At 35.4% G+C, this 23,747-nt stretch overlaps 1 protein-coding gene across 2 annotated transcripts in view; it reads left to right on the top strand.

The window, feature by feature from the left end:
• Positions 1–23,747, top strand: part of mvb12bb (multivesicular body subunit 12Bb) — a 138,289-nt gene that overhangs the window by 98,292 nt on the left and 16,250 nt on the right. The gene's annotated exons all lie outside the window — the stretch shown is intronic.

The following is a 23,747-nucleotide window of genomic DNA, read 5'->3' as shown; positions in this document are numbered from 1 at the left end:
ACAGTGTCTGCTGAGCCTCATGTCAGGATGAGCGTAATGCAACAATGATTAACATAATTAATGAGGAATGGCGGTGCGGCATTGGTAGATTGCTTTAAGGAGATGATGAATAGTCCTATGGCTGCACCAGTGGCTGCCAACGAGGCCTCTCATGCTGTCATCCCTCCTGCCTGAGTCCTGGCACACATCATTACTCACCAGGCCGAGGTGCCACTTTACATCGCCCTGCAGCCGCCAACATGGAAAACTTAATAACACTCCCCAGCTCTGAAGGGGATCTATCGGGGCTCCGTGCCAGTGATTGTCTACTGTAAGAGTGCCGGTGCAACTTAAGTGAAGGTATGGGATGCAAGCTCAGCTCAGCTCAAAATAGTCTACAGATACGGCCAGTGACCTGATCGGGTGACCCTCATACCACTTTCTTGCCTTAATTTGCTACTCTTTCTAGTGCACTCCGGTATTCTTTCCAAGCACTGCCTCCTGCTCCAGTGTGGTGAGTTAGCATACCCACAGAACTGCTAATTAAGAGGGGATTTGGTGTAATTGTGCCTTCTGCTGCGGCCCATCCGGCACACGCAATTTAGCGACAGGTCCATTGCCAACTCCGCCGCTCATGCATGATCTGAAGAGGCTGAGCTCATTTACTCAGAGGCTCAAAACCACTTCAGATCACTGTGCTAGAATTACTGTACCACTAGACCTCTCACACGCCAGAGCTGCTACTAATCGCTAAAGGATATGAGGCTAATCCCTAGATCTAAACCGGTTATACTTTAGGCACTTTTCACACTCAGTTAAATTGGTCGGTACAAAATAGAGATCGATTCTTCAAGGTTTGTGCGTGTGTGCTTTGTATTCCTGACAATATAGCCTCCTTCTGAAAACGTAGCCCTATATACATTTCTGGAGATCGCAAATTATGTAGCCAGAAGTACATATGGCTGCATTTCGTCTTTAAAATGAACACTACGGGGCGGTATGATGTCATTTTCGTGCTTTTCAATCTAGCAGCTGACCGCTTAGCTCCGTATAGACGGCTTTCCCGCTGTTACCAGTTCGTCTAGTTAGCTCGCCATGTACATTGGCAGACTTAAGACGCAGAGAAGAGTTGAACACAATGACAGGGTTTGAGTCTGGCGAGTCAATAAGGCAAACGCGAGGGCTTTTCTTTTTATGGATAGCTTTTTAAAACTGTCGGTTGGGTTTAGGGAAGTGGGCAGGCGGGTCGTCGGTGCTTTTGAAAATACTATTGGTTAGGTTTAGGGAATGAAGAGGGTGGGTCAGTCAATCGGTCAGTCAGTCGATAGCAGCCTCTGATGGATTTATGTGAGAACAGCAGGCGCGAATGGCACCCGCGAAATTTGAGATCTGATACATCCTGGGATGTATTTGTCACTCTCCAGAAATGTATATATCAGCACGTTTTCAGAATGAGCCTGGGTTGATTCCTGACGTAGTTAGGACCAAATGTCTCCACAAGTATAGTGAAATCAGTACTTTTGACCTTGTGGTGACTTTTTTCCATGAGGAAAACAGCTCATTAATCACACAGAATGAATTAATATAAAAATGTAAACATTGTTGAAAATGTGAAGATTGTTTTCTGTAATGGTTGGGTTTAGGAGTAGGGGGATAGAGTACAGTTTGTATAGTAAAACAATCCTAACATCTATGAGAAGTAACGAAAGATGCAAGTGTGTGTGTGTTTTATTTGTCATTATTTATTTCATGTAGTTTTTATTTTGTTTGTTTTGTTAACAGTTAATAATATTGATGTTGATCTGTTTTTTTTTTTTTTGTTTGTTTGTTTGTTTTTTGTTTTTTGCCGGGTTTTTTTTTTATTCGTTCATTCATTTTCTTTTTTGGCTTAGTCCTTATTTATCTGGGGTCGCAACAGTGGTATGGACCACCAACTTACCAGCATATGTTTTACGCAGTGGATGCCCTTACACTCCCAATCACTGGGAAGCACCCATATACTCTCATTCACACACATACTCTACGGACAATTTAGCCTACCCAATTCAACTATACGGCATGTCTTTGGATTGTGGGGGGAACCGGAGCACCCGGATTGCAATTTTATTGCAAATTATTTTATATATCCATATGTTTTATACATTATTTTGTACTGTTACTTATTTAAATTTGTGTTATTTAATACTGTATATTAATGACTCTCTTTTTTGGCTGTTTATAAAGTATTTACTTTAGTGTGTTTTTATCTATATTGTTGATATTTTGCTTTATTTTTTCTATTTTCAAATTATTTTTTTATTTATTTTATATAGATTTTATTAAACATTGTGCACATGAACTCCAAACACACGACACACATTTAATATATTTATCTCTCCATCTCTTTGCCTTTTGTCATTGCATGGAGGAGGGGAAAAAAATTATATTTAAGGAAAATCAAGCAATTATAGCAAAACTAATATTTTTTTGTACCCCTCCTAGAACAGAACAGGTGATCGGTGCTGCGATTACATTACACTCAAGTAGTTCTGAACTGCATGCTTGATGCCAGGCTTTAGTTGGCTCCGCTTTCACTCTGGAAGACAGATAGATCAGTGCCCAGTGGGTGATGCCTACTGGCACAAAACCTACTACCAGATTTCAAGGGCCGCTTGTCACCCAGATGGAAAAATAACAATTCTTTGCTAAATAAACTTAATACATCTCTCCCACCCCCTTGTGTTTGTAGAATCTCCCTCTTGTTCTTTCATTTTTTTAATGTACTTAAAGATTACCAAAACAAAATACAGTTTTTATAATTTACTTGGCTTATTTTTTTTTCTGTTTATTTATTTTTTTTTTTTTCATTATTTTCTCTTGACATAAAACCCGGATAATCCACCTGGAGAGAAAAACAAGAGTTTCCTCTTTCACTATTCATTTTAATAGACAAAATATAAATTGTTCTGTGTGTGGGAAAGAAATCTCAGTATATTATGTGTATCGGTATGTTTTATTTGTGCATTAAGTTTTAAAGAAACAGCAGCGTAATATACCTACTGCTGTCTGTCATTTATGATAATTAAATGGTAAAAATTAAGATAATCACTCACTGATCTTTATTCTTTTAGTAGCTGTAAGAATTTAAAATCTACATATATATCTGTTTGATTTGTTTGTTACTCTATAAGAAATGCATATATAACTGTTGTGTCCAAAAGAATTGGATTTATTTAATTTTAAGATGAATAAAGACGTGTTATGTCTCAGTAGTCAAATAGTTTCTGGTTCTTGAATTTAATTGGCTGAAAGCTGTGAGATATTCTTCTTGTACTGTATGAGCCTGCAGCAAGTGCCAAACAGAAGAATAAACTCACTATAGTTTGGCAAGTATTGTAGTTGTTGCACTAGAGTTTTGAAACTTTTCAGGAGATAAAGTAGTTCTTTAGATTTCAAAAATGCAGTTTATTAAGAATATATTTCTAGTTAGTGGCCATTAAGCCTCTCATACAGAATGCATTCTTCTAACGGACACTTATTTGGGAATTTGAATAAAGTCTCTATAGAGGTTTATTGTTAAATATAATTCATTTGGGTTTATCTGAAGGCAGTATTTGGTCGCAGTCATCTGTAATTTACTCTGTTTGATGTATATATATATATATATATATATATATATATATATATATATATATATATATATATATATATATATATATATATATATATATATAGTTGAAGTCAGATTTATTAGCCTCTCCTGAATTATTAACCCCCCTGTTTATTTTTTCTCCAATTTCTGTTCAACGGAGGGATTTTTTTCAAAACATTTGTAAACATAATAGTTTTAATAACTGATTCATTTTATCTTTGCCATGATGACAGTAAATAATATTTTACTAGATATTTTTCTAAAACAAAAAATAGCTTAAAGGGGCTAATAATTTTTACCTTAAGATTGATTTTTAAAAATTAAAAACTGCTTTTATTCTAGCCGAAATAACACAAATAAGACTTTCTCCAGAAGAAAAAATATTAACAGGCATACTGTGAAACTTTAAGTTCACACTTAGCTGATGAATAATTATAAGCTTGTTTGGCATGCTGTCCCGGTAGAGAGAGCCCTGAGCTCATAAGATCCTCGAGCCCGGGCTCCCTCCCATTGCAAGGCGAGAGGGGAGTTTGAGCTCAGGTAGATCTCGAGAACTTCCCTGCTGTAATAACCAATGAACAGTCATTGATTGCTCTTGAGAGATAACCATTTACTAGGAACATGTTTATAGTGCCTTTTTTATTAGTCAAATAACTTATGTTACATGTTTTTGGACAGTGAGAGGAAGCCGGAGAACCCGGAGGAAACCCACGTGAACACGGGGAGAAATACAAACTTTGCACAGAAACGTCTGCTGGTTTGGTAAAGCCTGGAACCAGAGACATTCTTGCTGTGAGGCAACAGTGCTAAGCACTGGGCCACTGTGTCACCCATCTAGGAAGAAGGAGGAGTAGGGGTGGATGGTGGGATTCTTCAAAACGAAGATAGCGATGGTACGTAACCCAGGGTATTTGTAGTAGCTTAGTAGTCGTCTGATTGGTGCATTGAGAATTGGATAATGCAGATCCAGCCGCTAGCAATCATAAGCACGTGATCCTTTCGAAATTAGTTTATAAAGAAACTTCACTTAGTTTAATCAGTTCACCATCAGTGTATGTCTTTGGGCTGTGGGGGAAACGGGAGCACCTGGAGGAAACCCACACGAATACTGTGAGAACATGCAAACTCCACACGGAAATACCAACTGACTCAGCCGGGACTCAAACCAGCAACCTTCTTGCTGTGAGGTGACAGTGCTAACCACTGAGCCACCGTGTCGCCCCACATTTTAAACCACTGCTAATCAAAACCAATACAGAAATTAAAGGGATAGTTCAGCCAGAAATGAACATTTACTCATCAGTTACTCGCCCTAAAGTGCTTCCAAATCCATTATGAGTTTATTTCTTCTGTTGAACACAAAAGTAAATAGTGAGTACGTTTTTATTTTTGGGGTGGACTTTAAGTCAATTAAAACTAGACAAAAACTATTCAAATGTCCAAATGTATGACTAAATCTAAATGTTGACTATGACCTGAAAGTATTTTTTGTCAAAATGATCTCTGTATAATGCACGTTTTCTCGATGTATTGAATTTGGCCTGAAATGTCATCATGTCATGATCCCCTCGAAACCCATTGACATGATTTATTCAGTTAACAGAGTACATAACTGAGTTAACTACAGTCTCACCCAAGCTATTAAAAGTTTTATATAGGATTATAGTGTCCTTTTTGAAACATATGCTATGTGTTTTTTTTTTCAGTAACAGAGAGGAATTTTGGTTTGGAACGACATGAGAGTGAACATATAATTACTTTAGCTTATGTTCAAACTTGTAAAAGGTTTTGTTGCTGCTTTTCTCTGAAAAGCTTGTAAAAATATGTTTTAAACAATACAATTATGCATGTTTCTAAGATCTCAAACTGGATTTAATGTGGATTTCTGTTCTTTGCTTTAGCTCATGTTGCTTCAAAGCAAACTATCGATTCTTCTCAGAGCAATCTTCTCTGCATGAGTTCGATGCACAGCAATACAAAGTTCAGACAGAAAATGAATAAAAGACAAAAAATCAGACTGAAGGAGGAGAAATGGCAAGGGCCGAGACAGAGTCGTTAAAAGGTGCTGAAAATAGCAGCGAGCCATCATCTGTTCTCATAGCACGGGTCAGGAGCGCTGACACTTCCAAAACTCCTCCTGTCAGGGCATGGGGCCATTTGTATTCTCTCTCATTAGGCAATTTGACTAATGAGCAGGCTGGGCTTTGGAGGGGCTCAGGCAGACCTCCTCGCCCAGGCTCTGCCTTCACCAGCCTGCAGCCTCTATTGGAATGGCACAGATGGCAAAACCGGGTGACAAAATAAACCACAATATGTCTCTAAGATGTCTTGAGGCGGCGGGACAATTTTTCTTTTAAAGCAAGGAGGTTTGTCGCTGGAAGACGCTCTGTGTGCTGAGAGAGCTGTTGGGATTTCCCTGTATGGTTCAAGGGGTATTTCACCCAAAATGGAAATTAACTCGCCCTAGTGTGGTTTCAAGCATTTACAGTTTATTTCTTCTATTGAACACAAAAGAAGATATTTTAAAGAAAGCTGAAAACCTGTAACCACTAACATCCATAGGAAAAACAAATACTACACAGTAAATCCCCAAAAGTTAAAGGAACTCAAACCATTTGAGGAAACCGATTGCAACAAACCCTTTTAGTTCAAAAACTAATCCTAATGAGTACTGTAAACTCTATTTGAGTAAATAAAGCAATCTGAGCACAGTAAATTCCAATAAATGAAGATAGGTTAAACCCAATAAGTTAAGGCAACTCAAACCATTTGAGAAAACCGATTGCTACAAACCATTTGAGTTAAAAAAAACCTAATCTATATGAGTACTGTGAACTTACTCTATTTAAGTTGAAGTAATGAGGTATTTAATTAACTCATTACATTCAACACTGAGTTAAAAACTCTTTTCAAATGAGTAGAATTAACTTTCAGGAAATTTTGAGTTAACTAAACTCATTTCATTTGATAATGTTTACTGTTGGGTTTTACAGTATGTGAAAGTCAGTGGTTTCCAGCTTTAATGCTTTAACAGATGAAAGCATGCCAAACAGATTTGGAACAAGGGGGAGTAAATGATAGAATTTTCAGATTTGGGTGAACTATCCCTGTAAAGACAGTGCTGGGCAGTGAGGGGTTGGTACAAAAAAGTTAATATGTATGATGATAGAATCAAATAACCAATATATTGGTACAAAATCAATATCATAGGTGTCAAGTAACCAAATTCATATAAGAATACTGCGTACATTTTAAAATGTTTTTCTTGATTTCAGTAAACTAACTAATGCTGTAACTACTAGAATGGCCATAGTGGTCATTCTCACCATTGATGTAAGACTATACTATATGTAATTTTTGTCACATCAGCTTCATGGCGAAGATTCTACTGAGATTTTAGAATTATGCCGCTGTCACACTAGAGTTTGTGCGTGCGAAATTCTGTCGTGCAGCACTGCAAAAAGGGGCCGGATTAAATAAGATGATTAGACATAAAAAGCGATTGATTGGTCCAAATTTTACATTTCTGTCCAAAGAGGACATGTTTTGATCCTCGATTGGTCTCACGCAGTCAAGTAATGCGATTTCGCAGGTCAGAGTTCACCAAGCTTAAACTTTGCAATAACAAAGCAGTGAACTGTGAATCTTGTCTCACGAGCTTGCGTTTCCGGTGTTTCCGGCGTTTCCGGAGAGGAAAGTTTTGGTGAAATGTTACATGAGTTATGTTTTTTTTCTATCAGAAAGTCACATCAGAAACCTACAAGGCAACAGAGGAGCACATTCTGAAAGACTGAAGTTATTTAATTACAAAATATAAAAAGCTTGTCTCATTAATTAATCGTTTGAAATCTAACAATCCATCCATCCGTATATTTATTTTAGCTACCCAGCAAACAATTTTCTGTTTAATAGACGTCTAATAAACATCTAAACGTAGACAGCTCGGTTAAAACAAGGCTAAACTTGGTCTGTCAGTGAAAATCTAATAGACATCTAAAAATAGCCCAAAACTAGACTAGTGGTCAAATTGACAGATTAGACAGACTTTATATGTGTAGTCATTTATTACTGTTTATATGATGACTAGTCTAGTTTTGGCCTATTCTTAGACCTCTATTAGATTTTCACTGACAGCCTTGTTTTAGCCAAGACGACTATGTTTAGACGTCTATTAGACATCTTTTCAAAGCAAAAAAATTATGGCTGGGAATCTTTATGTGCATCGGTGTGAAGCTTTTTTGGGAGACAATTTATACTCCATTGCCCGAATTACCCACTATCAACATTAATCACAGAATATTTCAAATCTCGTTAGAAATTGGAATACAGTTTTATGCTCACATTCGTTTCTTTTTCTAGGCAGTTTTTAAAAGGAATACAGAACTTGAAAGAGTTTTGTAATATTTTTATACTTGTAAGAGACATACAAGAGACATTATTGCATTTCACAATAAAAAAATAAAAAATTCTGTTGATCAGTAAACTCTGAAACTACAGTTGAAGAGTTCAGATGCAAAAGCCCATCTAAATGCCATAGAGCTCAAAATTTTCTGATAAAAATTTGTATTTTATCAAGCTCCTGTCTGTAGGTTCAGTAATTACCCTTTTATGGCAAAGAAAACGTTTCATGGTCTTCAAAGTAAAATAACTCAACATAAACAAAGGAGGCTGAGTAAAATGAGTAAAATTTGGATGGAAATTTCAGATGACACTTATTAGCATCTGAACTCTTCAGTTCCTCAGTGAAACTCCATCACAAAAACAACCCAAAAGGGACTTTTCTTGCCATTAATGCTTACGGGATACACCCATTTAGATTAAATATCGGTCTGTGATAAACACACCAACATTAGTCAACATGATTTTTGCAGTGACTTATCCCAAGAGGCAAACCTCAACTCTATTCCGTAACACTGGTTAATGGAAACACTATAATATAACTAATACAATTACACAAAGTGCGGTATGACTTTGCTAAGAAATAGCCATTTTTTACACTTTTTTTTTCTTTCTTTCTTTTTTTTGAGTAGCAGACTCAACATTGGGTAAAGCATCTCTCTGAACCCCTTGCACCTTCTACTTCTTCCTTGTATCTCTGTGTCTAATCTGCTGTTCGCCCCCGCTGGTAGCCCTCTCTTCCCATCAGCTTCTCCAGGTTTCACATCCACTTGCACTATTGTCCTTTATGCATGACCTGCTGCTGCAGTGACTCAGACTGTTGCTCTCCTGTGGTTTGGCTGGATGTTGTCAGTGTGAGCTGTGGGTGTGAGGAGATTTAATCTGTGTTATGGGGTGAAAAGGTGAGGGGAAAGGAGAGGTCTGAATAGTTGCATGAAAAAAATGTGTTAATTATACATAGCCTGAATGCAGGAAAAATAATGATGTGTTTTGCGTGTGACACTTAAACCCAAAGTTTGTGCAGAATGCTGTAGAAATGTATTGTAGAACGTTTAATTGTTATGTCCAGGGTAAGAAGCTGTTTTTCACTTCGATGTAAACAAAATAAATGAAAGACATTTGGAAAAGAGGCAAATAGTAATTAGACATATAATACTGAGCAATTGAATTAAACAAATAATGAAATGGTGTGAGAGAATCAATCAAACAAGACGTTATCATGGAAACAAATGAAAACATGCTTAAAAAACATGACAAACAAACAAAATAAATAAAAATATAAATAAATAAAATATGTAGACGTTTTAATAACACTATAAAATCTAAATGTACGTTAAATCTATATTAAAAATTATACACATAAAACATACATCTACTGCTGTCAATAATAGTAAATATAATGTAATATTATAAATTTCTGGTTTACATTTGAACCATTTAAGCATGTTTTAAAGACAATCTAAGGATAATCATTAATAAATAATAATAATAATAGTAATAATAATAATAATAATAATAATAATAATAATAATAATAGTAATAATAATAATAATAATAATAATAATAATAATAATTAATATACATATATTTTATAAATAGATATTTTGATTTATTTGTTTATTTACCCATGCTAACTAGAAGTATAAACCCCTATATTATTATTATAATTATTATTATAATTATTATTATTATCATCATCATCATCATCATCATCATCATCATCATCATTATTATTATTATTAACCCTTATGTGGTTATCGGAATGTTTTCATCCACTCTGGGATTTTTTTTCATCCACTCTGGGATCTTTTGAGTCTTATTTTGGCCTCAATTTTCTCTGTATTTCAGCAAATGGAATGTTTTTTGGTGACAAATCTTATTTTGACACATTTCGAAATTTTTAAATTGAACAATACACTATGGGCAATTGTACCTCCCTTTCGTTATGTTCGTGACTGTTTCTGCCCCATTGACTTCCATTATAATGACATTTTTTGACTGCAAAAACATGACACCATATAAATCATGCATTCTTGATTGTTGCGAGTGTGTGAGTGTGAGAGAGAGACCTTTGCGCACTTACATTGATATGTTTGAGAAAATAAAAAATACGCAGCTCAGCTCTTAGACCATAGTAAACAGTAAACTTACAGCAAACAGTAAGTGTATTTATGCACGCTAGGGCTTGCATGACTACTGGTGTCTGCTAATCAATTTTTTTTTTCAAAACAATACTCGAGTTATTCAACTACTCGTGGTTGGAGCTACTACCCAGATAGCATATGAATGTGGGCCACTTTAGGCAGTTATGCGGCACTGGTGGTATTCCTTCGACCCAGACAACTTTTGGCAAATAATTGGCACAGTAAGATCTGGCTAATGCAGCCCTTAGCCTATAGTGGCCCCGAGAAGATATGGCAAATGTACATCTGTGTCATTGGCTTCCTGTAAATGCAAAGCAAACTCCATGTGCATCCTGTAATACTTTAATAAGTTATTAAAGTAACTTTATTGTTTAACTTTATTATTATTATTATTATTAAGTTTTCAGCAGTAATAAGAACTAAGTGAAACTTAATTACTTAACCAGTTCGGAAAGAAAAAGAGTTCTTGTCAACAATACAGCTTACCCGCAAAAATATAAATAGCCAAAATAAATAAATAATACATAAAATTTAATTTATGTATTAAAATTAAAATTGAAAATACATAAATACAATAATAATACTAATACTAAAGAAAAAAAAACTGCAGGCTAGTTATTACATTTTATATTTACATTTAATGTACATAGACTATAGAAAGTAAAAGTACTTATCTACTCCCGAAACCTAAAATGCGTCTTGAAAACTCAAATTCATATCGCAGTATTCATAAAACTAATTAAAGCATGAATAAAATTATTCAGATATAGGCTAAATCTCATTTAATCGTTTGATTTATGCTACGTTTTTAGCAGTTAATAAAATAACAAAATTTATGTATATATTAGTGTATACTTCCACCTGCCTGAAGATTATGCAAACAACCATGTGCGCGCAAGTAATAATCTGTTATACAACAAGTAGCCTAATAAAAATAAAATAACTTTAATATTTAAGTTTCCAGCAGTGATAAGATTGAAAATTAAAAAGATCGGAAAAGAAATCCACCAAGTGACAATATACAGCCAAAGGGAAAATAAATGATCAATAAACTGTTTATGAATAAATTATTTAAATAAATTATTATTTAAAAAAATAAATGAAATATACATAGACACAGTAAACATATAATTACATTATATTTTGTCATGCAGACAGCAACGCAATTATGATTAAAATGTGCGTCTTGCAATGTAATCATATTATATTTACCCTGTTTTCGACAGAAATAAGGAATAGAATCTTACTTTATCTGACTTTCTAAAGAACACAAGCCATCCCCGCTATCATCATCTAGCCACAGACAGTCTTTGGTTGAGCTTGTGGAATCGCATCCACGTGAGAGGGATGCGGGCTTGTTCTTTGCCTTGTTACGGTGTTGCTGGCCAGAGAAAAATTATTTCACTTCGTGTGCTAGTGGCAGGGACAGCAAGAAATTATTTCGCTAGCTTGGATAGTAGATGAAACCAATGTTTATTACTGCACATGTCAATTCAAAAGGATTCCCCATGGTGTTATTGTCAGGCATCTAAAATAATATTGAATGTAATCCTCAATTGTGGTTGGCTGCTTTTAACGTTGGATCATGGAGTTTGTTGGTTACTTTTGTCATTTGATTTCATTTATGGTGCACGCTCGAGTAGTCGATTGTTTCTGACAGCGCCGACTAGTGGTTGAAGTAGTCGATCGCTCGACAAGTGGACTAGTCAATGCAAGCCCACACACACTCTAATTTGCACTCTAATTTTAATGTCTATATATATATATATACAAATTAAATTGATTCTCCTTTTGCTCATTGCTTTACATTATTACAAAGTATCTTTTTTCCTACCACTTCATAAATAATAAGTTCAAATTCCCTCAATTCCTCTTTCTCGCCTCTTCCCTTCTCTAGGGAAGAAATAATTTTTTGTTTCGTGAACTGTGCGGTACTGGCTGACCGAGTCCTCCATCTGTCAGTCTTTGAGCATTAACCTGTGTATAAATCTGTGTGTGTGTGTGAGTGTGTGGACATGGTTGGCGTCTGGAAGTCCTGTGTGACAGTGCATCCAACAATACAAGTGTGAAGGATTAGAGCTCGGAGCAGCATGTAAGGGAAAGTCTTCTCCGCCCGCAGCCTCCATCCGTCAGGACTGCGCCGATGACAATGCCCAAATTTTTCACAACACCTGACACCGCTATTAATAAGGCAATGATCCTCATACTCACTTCAGCACAGGCTCATCATTCACTCAGTCTAACCGATCCCTGAGCTGAACTCGCCGCTCTAATCAGCAATTAATGACGTGTTCGTTACCTGTGTATTTGCTCTAATCACACGCCAAGAATATTGGCAAACTGGAAATCCCTGTTGTAGGATTTGTTTTGAATAAACAGGGATCATGCAACATTGACCTGCAAATCTGTGTCCATCAGCCTTGTGAAGATCAATGAGTTCTTTTCAGTTTGCGGAAGGTGTGATGGTCACAGCGGGATACTGGAGCTCCACTGCCAGAGCAAATACAAGGCCACGGGTTTCATTCTGTCTGCAGCACGTTTAATAAAGTGGGTTAAATGGGAACTATATATATCAGAAAGAAAGTGTAAGATACTATTGATCATTCATTCACTGTGTTGTTGATCAAAATTTATTTATTTATTTATTTTTCATAACCATTGCTGATATGATATTACACACCTGGTAACTTATACTACCAATATTACAAACATAATAGAAGGCTGTAGAAAAAGGTTTAAATATATTGAACAACATCAATAAATTGAATGTTCGCTTTGTAACTCAATCAAAACATAATGACAAAGACAGACTCTGTTAAACATGGTATTGAGGGTAAAGAAAAGTACTGTTTTCTTGTAAAATATACTCCAATAATATTAATTTACAACAGATTTGGTCCCACTTTATATTGTGTCCTTAACTGCTATGCACTTACACAGAAATTAATAATTCCTTACAATGTACTTATTGTGTAAATATATGTATTTACTGTGTACTTATGCTTGATTAAATACCTATATGCAATTACATCTGTTATTAACTTCTGTAACTACATTTGTAAATACACTATTGACCATCCCTTAACCCTTAACCCGCCATTAAACCTACCCATAGCACCAAACCTGTGCACTACCCTACCCCTATCACAACTGAAGAGCACCACAAGTGTTCTCAAATACATTATGAACACAGTAAGTACATTGTATTTAGTTTTTTGATGCAAGTACATAGTCGTTAAAGACACTTAATATAAAGTGGGACCACAGATTTTTACAATAAATTATTTATTTCAAACGTTTATACAGCTTAAACTAACCGCATAAAAGAGAAGAGGTCTATAGGAATGTATATGTATGTATACTGTGTACAGGTTTGTTCGTATTTGTCTGTCTGTCTATATTTCTATCCGACTTTGGTCACACTCAGGGGTGGATTCAGTAATTTTGGGGCCCTAAGCAATTCCAGCCATGGGGCCCAAGTCCTAAAAAGCACCCACTTTTATTTATTTTTTATTTATATTGCTGTTTGTTATATCTTCTTTTCTACATTTTAACTTAATGCAAATTTCTACATTTTAAATGATTATTTTTTATTGTAAAGTAAATCTACAACTAAAAATCCTTTTTTTTTTTTATTTGACTGCTGGACTGTTCCATGAAGGAGATTTTATTTTGTAATATTATTATTATTATTACATTACATTATTATAATAATATTATATTTGATTGTACACTAAATAATATTTAATTATGTTTAAATTGTATTTGTTTAACTCTCACCATACAGAATATGAAAGAAAGCAATGTTATATATAGTTTATAGGTATAATTTATACATCTAGATATTTATCCCCCAGATTTCCTGGGGCCCTAAGCGGCCATCTACCTTGCTTATTGGTTAAATCCACCCCGATCCCACTACATTGTTTTATTAGTTAATGTTAGTTAATGTATTTATGATGAAAATCATCATTTGTAAGCTGTTTGGACAGAACTGTGTGCAGGCATAGTGCGTCCATAGTCATACTGGAGTGATATAAAGACAATAAGTTTAATTTATTTTTTTTATTTCCTGGCTTTAAAAATAGGATCTAAATCCCTCCCATTTTGAGCCCGAACACAACATGATGTCGAAGTGCCATTTTTTCGCCCACCGAATTGATTGACAGCTATTAACATCTCTCAATAGTAACGCGTATAATCATATTAACAAGACAGGATGTGCAGAAAGCAACTGGGATTAAAGATCTGTTCAGCTCTCTGTGATCATCAATCATCATCAAATGTGATCGAGAGTGAGTTTTACAAGTTTAACAAGTTTTTAAAACAGTTTATGTTTGTAATGAACTATAGCGATTTTACCGTCTTTATTACCACAGCCACGTGTCAGTACAATTATAAAAGAAGATGCTTCAATCCTGGTTTGTGGACGTTAAATCAGGTTTACTTTGTACACATATTAACAAGACATGTTCAAAGCAGTAGATTTCAATATTCTGAGTGGTAAAATATATAATCTGATGAGTGTTTTGAGTAGAAACTTTAAAGGCAAATTCTGGAGACACAAAAGACTTATCTTAAATCTGTAATACTGTAGGTGCACTTTTAACTAATGCAACCTTATTGTAACAACCAAACCAAACAGGTTTTTGTCTCTATAAAAAGCTTGATTAATATTACAGTAATTAATTCATGTTATATTAACTTATTAATATTACCTTTAATAATTACCTTTCAATATATATATATATATATATATATATATATATATATATATATATATATATATATATATATATATATATATATATATATATGTATGTATGTATATATATACGTATTTTTATTTTATTTTATTTTATTATTATTTTTTTTTTAAAGGTTTAATTTGGCCTTTTTGTCTTTATTAGACAGTAATGAGACAGGGGCTGTTTCTCAATATGCATTCTTGTCTGTACTTGCGTTCTTGTGTCCTCGTGAAACGTCATCAACTGTCGCCGAAGTACGTTTCCAATTCAAAGTTCACATCTTGCCAAGTACAGATAATATTCCTGGATGTGTACATGCTCTGCCCCTTTTGCCAAGGATACATAGAGAGGTGACTTGTGTAAACTTGCGAAGCACAGGTATTGCAGCATTGCAGCGTAACCAGTGAAAGCTAATGGCGATGGAAGTATTTTAAAAATACTCCTCTGTTGTGTCACAAAATAAAGTTTTAAGAGTTTTAGGCAAGAATGTGGTTGTTTTCAACTCGAATCGGCAGTTTATTTATAGAAATAGCGCGTCTTTGACGATATGCCTCATCTAATGCGGACTCTGACCCCCAGTCTTTCAGCGGGAGCTCCATCATCACCTCCCCCGCCGAGAGCAGCTTTACATCGGCCTGTCCATCACGGATGTACCGTGCATTGTGCATATCTAACGGACAGGCTTTAGTCTTTTAAATCTATTATTTGTTCTCAGGTATATTATTTTGGCAGTGTTATTTTGTTACATTTTATAATTGTCTCACTAATTATGTTACTGTGCTGTACCAGCTTAACGTTATCTTTATTTCCTATTATTCACGTCTATTGTAGTTTATTAAATCTGATAAACAAAGACACAAGTCTTTGTATAACCTATTTCACTTCACATTTATGGTTATGTACATTTATATTTTCTTAAATCAAAAATATAGATTTAGAATATTAATATAATATTAATTACAGGGTCGTGCTTTATATAATTAAATCCTTTTATTGTTAATGTACAATGAAACCGATGTATCCATGGTGAGGCAAGTGACATTATAAAGTACACTGCCGTTCCATTTGAAGAAGTACCCGAATTTTGTCCTTGCGTCCTCTTTAGTTCGTTCTTCCAAGTCTGAACTTTCAAGGACGCAAGTCCATACTTTGCATACTTGGTATTGAGAAACAGCCAAGAAGTGAAGTTGGGGAGAGTGGGGGGTAGGGTTGGGAAATGTCCTCGAGCCGGGATTGGACCTTGGGACGCCCTGACGTGGTACTGCACCATAAGTCGGCGCTAACCGCTAGGCTATTGCCGACACCTTTAATGTAATATTAATGAATATAATACATATCCATTTCAACTTGCCCTTTAAAAAAAAGCAAGATTAAAAGTTTTTAAAGGTTTATTAAGGTTTTTGAGCTCTCCATAACGTGCAATGTATTTTTAGGCACAGTCCACCAGTTCAAGCCACAACCACTGCTTTAACTGCTTAACTACTTCTTGGAACACCAAGACCCAAAGTTCCATAATGTTTTCACTCCCAAACATTGCATTTCCATCAGCTATACAGATGCATATATTCGAAACACTGATGTTTTAGTGCATTTGTACCTACAGACCATCTCAAACTGCTTCTAAAATCTCAGCTATGCTCTTCCAGAGGAGCGAATATATATCAGGCTGCCTGTGATCTAACCTATTTGAGTAGAATCTGCCTGGCGCCATACTTTACCTTTTACGACTTCAGTCCAGGCAGCAGCAGTCTGGACAAACATTACCTTAACACTCCTCCCCAACATGACCCCAAACTAACATCCATTTTTCTGTCCTCACAATCGCCTAAAATCTTCCTATCATACTGCACATGCGTACAAAACGCTTGTATGTGTGTGTTAGCGTGAGTCACCCAGTATGAATGACAAGTGAATACAAAGCATGATCTTATTGAAAATGTGATGCTTGAACAATAGAAGTGAATGTTCCAGCCTTCAAATTTCTCTCTTATCCATCAGACGTGTTTCAGATTCATCAAAGCCTTCCTCACGACCATGACTGTAGCCAGGTTTTGAGAATTACAGAGATCTGGGAATTGTTAAAGGTGCCATAGAATGCACTGATATATTTTGTTTAATGCTCTCTCATGCTGCTCTCGACTCATGTCTCTGATGCTCACACTGTATGAAACACACATGTTCAAAACAATCATACTTCAGTTGTCAAAAAATATTTGAACAAACTGAATAGATGCCTTGTCAAATGACAGTCATTTCAACTGAAGTGGAGAAGAGGTTTATGTTAGCGAGCTCATCCTTTACTGCTGTTAAGATATGTGTTGTGAATAAAATAGAGACTAAATTATAATTATACCTAATATAAAAGGACTGACAGAGATGTGTTTAGAGTTGTAATTTGGTGGTTTATTGTGTATGAAAATACAGACAGGATTTATAATCAATATATTAGTCAAGTTGATTGATATGCTTTGATTCCAGGAACGCATAGTAAGAGCTGAGTGATATGACATGATGCATAAACTTGAATTAACCATTGTAACATCCACTAATTTAAACTGTGTAAAAATGCATCAGATAAATTATTGTTCTATATATTTTTTCATAAATCTGTTAATCAACCTCAGTCTTGATCAAACCTACTAAATTGTTTAGAAAGTTACAAATATTTTACTCTTTATTTGCTAAGTTCACAAATGATGTCACTGATTTGGTGAAAAAGCACACAAAAAGGGTAGTGCCAGTGATTCGTTCAGCAGCCGGACTATTCCTAGACTACAACGAATAATTCGGACTGCTGAACGAATCACTGGCACTACCCTTCTTACACTTCAAGAACTGTATTCTTTCAGAGTGAGTAAAAGGGCTCGCAAAATCACTCTGGACCCCTCACACCCAGCACACTTCCTGTCTGAACTGTTACCGTCTGGTCGAAGCTACAGAGCACCGATCACAAAAACAGCCAGACACAGGAAAAGCTTCTTTCCTCAGGTCATCTGCCTCGTGAACAGTTAAATGTTCCCCTACTGTGCAATAAACATGTGCAATACTTTCTCATACGCACTTGTACACACCACCTTATAACAATATATAATGCAATATGTTTTTCTTACACATTTGTACACAGCACCGTATAACTTTGTGTACATTGGAAGCTTCTGTAGCCAAAACAAATTCCTTGTGTGTGAAAGCACACTTGGCAATAAAACCGATTCTGATTCTGATACACAAAATGACGTATTTTCAATGTAAAAGTAATTGTGGACTGGATATTTTTTTACCTTTTATCAAAGTTAGACATATGAACGATTAAAGCATTGGCTTTGATGCATTTTTAGATTACAATTTTTCTCCCTAATTTACTATTGGTGGCTGTTTTTGCCTCATTTACATAAATATACTTTGTCTTTGTTTTTATTTACTCCATGTAGTTCTGAGAGCTGAGATGCATATTTTGATTTTCTCAGATTTTCTTCATGTTAATAATATCTCAGAATTCAAATCTTTACTTAAAACTCACTTCTTTTCTGAATGCTTCACTTCTGATCTGACAAACTGACCACTTCATTTGTTCCACCTGCACTCTGCTTATTTGTTTCTTAGGTCTTGTTTTGTATTTCCAGTTTGTTATATTTGACTTCCTGTATGTTTGTGTACGTAATGTTGTCTCTACTTGTTTACTGTTTCTTTCAATGTCTGCTTGTACTATCTCTTTTTGTTACATTCTTTGTAAAGTGTCCTTGAGCTCTGCAAAGGCGCTATATAAATACAAACATATTACTATTATTATTAAATTATTGTAAATAACTGCATTATTTGTGCGCTAGTAATTGGTATCAGTGTCACACTATATATTAAATATAATCCCAACAACACAATGTCTATAAAAACTAGATCTGGCAACATCTGCCCCTCCTCCCATATACTCGCATGTCAGTGGCATGGATTTATTTAGCAGCATGATTTTAACAAATTTTTCATCGTTAGCTGTTCAACTTTTATTGTTGAACATGAAAGATTGACCTAATGGCTGGCATGGAGCCTATACCCATGACTATACGTCGACTCTGAAGCATTCGCCGCCAGCCTTGCTCTCTACCCCCACGCTGTTGTTCAGTGATGCTTTAGCACATGTTTATTCACTTGTTTTTATGGACCGAAACAAGTCGTTATCATCCTCCTTTCAATTACCCGAGCCCTGCTGGTGAAATGACCTCTCGAAGCTCTTTGTTGTTCAATAGTCCATTCCAGAGCCGAGTGATACATTCCCTGAGGCCTGTCTAATGGCCGTAAAGGTAGTATCCAAAATGGCGTTAAGAAAATATCCATAGGGAAGCCCGAAGGAGCTATTTGAATGGCTTGTTGATGGCTGTGCTGAAGTGGTTTAACCTTGTATATCATTTTCTCCATGTTAGAGCTTATACAGAATGATAAGTTAAAAGGAGTCAGGCCCTGCTTTAGCTTTAAGTTGTGAGGTGAGATATTTGGTGGGCTATGTGGTTGGAATCGTGGTAATTCCTTATTTTGGACACAATTCTCTGCTAATACAATAGGCACAGACATTAAGAAGAGGAAAAGTCCAGTCATCATTATACTCACCCTCATGTTGTTCCAAACCCATAAACCTTTTTCTATTTTTGGAACACAATTTTTGAATTATTATTATTTCTTCCAATCAGAGAGATTTATGTCACCATTGAAAGTCTGTTGAGATGTTAAAAAAAAGATTTGAATGTTTTGTCATCATATTTAATGAAGTCATTACACCTAAAAACACTTTTAGGTAATGCATATTTATATTTAGGTAATACACGCTCTATGTGTAGTAAGGCTACTAGGCTGCCCACAAATGGTCTTTGCCTCACTTTCATTTTCACTTTCACAAGCAGGGGAGAAGACTTTTTCACGACTTAGACACGAACAGGACAGTTTATCAACTAAAACAATTAAATTAGAAATTACAAGAGTTCAGTCAAAGCAGGGTGAATCTGTCTTCAGCTACTACGCCCTCTGCTGCTGGAATCAGCTTCCAGAAATGATCAGATGTGCTCCAACATTAGGCCCATTCAAATCAAGACTTAAAACACATCTGTTTAGCTGTGCCTTTACTGAATGAGCAGATCAAACTATTATGTCTTTCTTTTCTTTTTTTCATTCATTAAAAACCCTTTTTAGCACATGTTTTTAATCATTTTTATTAAAGGTTGTTTTTATTTGTATAAAAATACTTCTATTGTATTTTAAGTTTCTTTTGTTCTTGTTTCTGTAAAGCATTTTGAATTGCCATTGTGTATGAAATGTGCTGTATACTTGCCTTACCTTACTGCAGCAACTGAATAACACATTACGTAAGACGCTCATGGAAGCTTTAGGAATAATCTAGGGATTACTGCATAACATTGCACATAACATATATTACTCTTAAAATGCCCCATTCATGTGTCTACCAGTCTTGTCAAACGTCATAAATGTCAGTCGTGCGTAACATGCATTCAATCTCCAGTCATTGATTGGAGTCTATAATTTAACATTTTTAATTATTTTTTATTAAATACATAAGACATGCATTAACACCCTGGCGGCCGTATATTGGTTAGTTAGACAATAGATTTTTGCAATTTTGGAAGCTTCAAAATAAAAGCCTAAATCCTTCATCATTATACAGCAAGGTAGAGCCAGGATACAATTTCAAGAGCCCCTTTTATGCATTACAAAAGTAATATTTTGGTAAATATTTTGGTTTTGTGGGTCTCCAACAATAATCTGATATACATTCAAGGTCAAAAAACACTTTCATTCTCTTATATGCATTTATTTTTGTCTAATTATCCCAACGACTTCCATATGATTTGTTGCTACACTCCTCCATTGCATAGGCTAATCCGCACTGATTGGTCCGATGACCCTGTCTGTTGTGATTGGTCGACTGCATTCAGTGTAAGACGGCGAGAAATGCCCAAGAAGTAGTCAGAGTATGGAGTATATGTGGTGAACCCAGTGCAGGAATGCACTAAAGCAATGCAGTTTAACACCAGCATATTATTCTATTCTTAACCACAAGCCCAAGTAATAACAATGACAAACATTTAGTATAAATATACAGTGTCAAAAGTTTAACTATTTTGAAAATTGGCCGCGCCACACGTGTGAGGAACAGCTGATGGTGGTCAAACAGCAGGAGATCGCGAGCATAAAACGCATTTAAATTAGTAAAGGAACAAGCACACGTCATGTTTTTAGTGTGGTTTTGGACACAATATGTGAAATAGCCCATACAGATTTAACCTGAGAGATACAGTTGAAGTCAGAATTATTAGCCCCCCTTTGAATTTTTTTTTAATATTTCCCAAATGATGTTCAACAGAGCAAATAAATTTTCACAGTATGTCTGATAATATTTTTTTCTTCTGGAGAAAGTTTTATTTGTTTTATTTCGGCTAGAATAAAAGCGGTTTTCATTTTTTAAGAGTAATTTTAAGGTCAATATTATTAGCCCCTTTAAGCTAATTCTTTTTGATAGTCTACAGAACAAACCATTGTTATACAATAATTTGTCTAATTACCGTAACCTGCCTAGTCAACCTAATTAACCCAGTTAAGCACTTTAAGCTGTATAGAAATGTCTTGAAAAATATCTAGTCAAATATTATTTACTGTCATCATGGCAAAGATTAAATAAATCAGTTATTATAAATGAGTTATTAAAACTAGTATGTTTAGAAATGTGTTGAAAAAACTACTCTCTGGCAGAAATTGAGGAAAAAAATAAACAGGGAGGCTAATAATTCTGACTGCACTGATCTATAACAGATACGTGATTACAAGCAGCACAGAGCGATTACAAGTTACATCACACAATTAAATACATATTTTACAAACTACAGAAAATGAGGCAACCATTTAGTCACAGTTCATGTTGTGTAGGAAGGAGAAACACAGGATCTGGAGGAAGAAGAAACAAACTATGTAACAGTTACTGACAAAGTCCCATAAATTAGTAGACTTTGCTGATCCTTCCCTTAATAACAATCAGCTGGCGAATCCTGCGCTACAGACTAGGTTATTGTATCAATCAGAGAAATGACAGGAGCAAACAGAGCACACGGTTGGCTAAACTGTGGTGTTGTTGTGAAAATGAACTTTAACCCTTTATTCCCCACAGCCACATGTCTGGCCATCTCTCAGTGATAGTAATCTTCGCATCATGATCAATCCCATGATCCCTTACACTCCGCTAGTGTCTGAAGAGAAAGGCGCGTTCACGTTTTACCAGATCTGGTAGTTCATATTTGGTATTGTTTCTTGTCGACAATGATACGAACAGGCAAAAGATCCGAAAGAACAACGAATCATTTAAACGACTCTAAGTCGAATCTTTTATTAAAAATCCATATTTTTAAACAAGGTGCATTTTCATATTTAACCCTCAGCAAGATGTTTTCATTCACTTAGAGCTGTGTTGTCACTGCATGGAAGGTACTTTTCAAAAACCCATAATAGGGGCTCTTTAAAACCACTCCCACTGTGTTCGTCTGACAGATGAAAATTCAAATACTGTACAAAAGCATGGCTATTATCCTAAATTTTCACTTTTGGGTGCACTATTCCTTTAAGAACTCACTATGAAACCATTGAGCTTTCGCTAATGAAACCGTACATCAGTTTAACCTTCCTGTCGTGTTCGGGTCAAATCTGACCGATTTACAACTTAAATTACTCCTCCACACTTTGCATTTGAACAAATAAAAGTGATGATCATCTCTTTCATTGAATTTTGAGTGTTTTAATCAACCTTGTTACACCTGTTTCTTTCTTTCTTTCTTTCTTTCTTTCTTTCTGCCAATCTCCGTTCAGCCAATCTCTAAGTCTTGCAGGAGCACTTTTAGCTTAGCTTAGCAACAATTATTTTATTATGTATTAGACCGTTATTATCTCGCTCAAAAATGACCAAAGTATAACTAGTGCTAGTTCTGTGTCCATGCTGACCGTATATACCCTTAGTCACTATTCCCTATATTAGTACACTTGAAGGACTGAAAATTTGATCACTCAGAACACAGGAAAGGATAGCAGTTTGTGCTTTGTTGGTTGATAAATCATTCAGATGTATTAAAATTTTAAAAGACCCTGTGATGGTTATTTTAGTAATAAATTAGTAATAAAACAAAGAATTTTGATTTCTGTCATCTATTGTTCATTTTGTAATATATTTTTACCGCCTATTTTTATTTTCATTGCAGTTATTTTATGTCTAATTCTGTAAATTCATGTTAAACACTACTTTGAGACATTGTTCACAGTTAAAGAATGTTGAATTAAAAGTTTGGTGGAGAAAAATGATTTTTGTGCTAATATAAAAGCAGTTAAAACAGACTTTTCATTTATGGCCGGGAACACTAAAGTAAGGGGCAGAATGTGAACACGACAGGAGGGTTAAGAAACATTACACAATTGACCTCAGAGTAACTTCTAAGAAAATATCTCCATCCATATCTGATATACAGCAGTGCTATTAGATAGCATGTTTTCCACCAGCAAACTTGGGCACTCTCTGATATTTTATTTGATTTTATTTTTTTAGGGGGGGATTTGGGATGGACATTTTTCTTCAGTTCAGTCAATGGGAGCTATTGTGCGCCCGTGTCACCCTGTGTTAATTTGGGCTCTAATGTATTTGATAAACAAAGGGGCGCTCTTTAGCCTGACAGTCGTGACACCCTGATTCTTGCGTGGGCGCAGGGTTACGCCGTTAATAACCCACTGGCAGCCATCAAAGGCGCTTTAACCATGATCATTATGATAAAGGGCATACACTTAATTACAGGCCTGCTTAATTATAGCTCTGTTGAA

This window comes from Danio aesculapii, chromosome 8, assembly GCF_903798145.1.
Source record: "Danio aesculapii chromosome 8, fDanAes4.1, whole genome shotgun sequence".
Lineage (NCBI taxonomy): Eukaryota > Metazoa > Chordata > Actinopteri > Cypriniformes > Danionidae > Danio > Danio aesculapii.
This window is presented reverse-complemented; position numbering and strand designations above follow the sequence as displayed.